We start from the raw sequence: 2,133 nt of genomic DNA, 5'->3' as shown, positions 1-2,133 counted from the left end.
GAGCCTGGCGCCTAAGGCGCCAGGACTGAGTCCAAAGGGCCCCGACTTGGGCCCGCTGAGACTTCCCTGGGGAAAATGATGTCTGCCTCTGGGGTTGCTGGGCCCGGCCTGGCTCCTTAGAGGTAGGCATCATGACAGTACCCCCCCTCAAGGCCCCTCCCAAGGTCTTTTCCTCCGGGGGTTTTGGTTTGTGTGGGAATCTTCGATGGAATCTTTGAATTAATTGTGGTGCGTGAACATAGTTACTGGGTTCCCAAGATCTTTCCTGAGGTCCATATCCTTTCCAATCAACAAGATAGAAGAGTTTCGACTTAACTACCTTGGAATCTAAAATGTCTTTCACTTCGAATTCTAATTCTCCATCAATTTGGATAGGGCCTGGGGGCTCAGACAGTCTGGTTCCAGGTTGTACTGGTTTTAGAAGAGATGCGTGAAAAACGGGATGAATCCGCATGTTGGATGGTAAATCGAGTTTAAAGGCCACTGGGTTGATAATAGCTTTGATGGGGTAAGGCCCAATGAATCTGGGATTAAAAGTTCGCTGACCCTTGAGGGGTAGATGTTTAGTTGCTAGCCATACCTGATCTCCTACTTGGTAAGGAGGAGTTTTACTTCGGTGCAAATCAGCGTTTTCTTTATACTTTTTCTTGGCTTGCTGTAAGTGGGTTGTAGCTTCTTTGAAGGCTTGGGTTATTGTGGAATGTAGGTGATTTACTGCAGGCATCTCCAGGGTCAGAGGTGGATCTAGGTCAGAGGTCCGAGGATGGTGACCATACAGGGTATAAAAAGGAGTCTGTCCGGTTCCAGAATGCACTGAATTGTTGTATGCATATTCTGCAATCCAAAGGATGTCCTTCCAATTCAACTCGGATTGGTGTAACATGCACCGCAGATATTGCTCGAGAGTCTGATTCGTTCTCTCGGTTTGTCCGTCGGTCTGGGGGCGGTGGCTGGTGGATAACCACACGTCTATTTGTGCTAGTTGGCAACATTTCTTCCAAAAGTGGGAGATAAATTGACTTCCACGGTCTGAGACTAATATGGAAGGGAAACCATGTAACCGCACTATATTTTCCATAAATTCCTTGGCCAAGGTGGAAGCTGACGGCAATCCTTTTAAAGGGATAAAATGGGCCATTTTGGAGAATAGATCCACTATTACGAGAATCGTGTTGTAACCACCACAAGGAGGCAGGTCAGTTATAAAGTCCATTGACAAGGTGTGCCAAGGTGCTGGTGGAATGTCCAAAGGTTGAAGTAGGCCGGCTGGCCTTTTCTTTTGACTCTTATTTTGGGCACAGATTCCGCAAGACAACACAAATGACTTTATGTCTTTTCTCCAAGAAGGCCACCAGAAGTGGCGTTTGATCTTTTCTTCTGTTTTCGTGATACCGGGGTGTCCTTCCATTAATGATTCATGATGACGGGTAATGACAAGTTCCTGCAATTCTTTACTTGGCAGAAATAACCGCTCTTGGAAGTAGGGTAAATCATCCTTAACGGTGTAGTGAGGACCCTTTTGACTCCATTCCAGTAAGGCAGAAGAGTCAAAAAGCTGTTTTACTTGAGCTTGGATGTCCTCAATGGTTTGCAATGAAGTCAAGCCCAGAATTCTTTGTTCCGGTATGATTGGCACAGGTTCTAAACTCGAATTGGGTTCTTCCATGCCTATCCGGGATAAGGCATCTGCCTTACCATTCTTGCAGCCAGGGCGATAGGTAATTACAAAATCAAATTCCGCAAAGAATAAAGCCCATCGGAGTTATTGCGAAGATTGAGCTTTGGCCGTCTTTAAATACTGCAAATTTCGGTGGTCCGTAATTACGGTGATGGTGTGTCTTGCACCGAGAAGATAGTGACGCCAAGCCTTGAAAGCTGATTTAATAGCCAGTAGTTCTTTGTCGGTAATTGCGTAATTGAGTTCAGGTGGAGAGAATTTTCTGGACCAAAAGGCTACAGGGTGTAGTTGGTTAGTTTCTGGGTCTCTTTGCGACAGGACAGCTCCCATGGCCGAACTGGATGCATCGGTTTCCACGATGTAAGGGAGATCTGGGCGCGGGTGCTTCAATACAGGTGCAGAGGTGAATTTGGTTTTCAGGTCCTGAAAGGCTTGTTCAGCCTCAAGAGTCCATT

This window comes from Ambystoma mexicanum, chromosome 12, assembly GCF_040938575.1.
Source record: "Ambystoma mexicanum isolate Mex_15411 chromosome 12, UKY_AmexF1_1, whole genome shotgun sequence".
Classification (NCBI taxonomy): domain Eukaryota; kingdom Metazoa; phylum Chordata; class Amphibia; order Caudata; family Ambystomatidae; genus Ambystoma; species Ambystoma mexicanum.
This window is presented reverse-complemented; position numbering follows the sequence as displayed.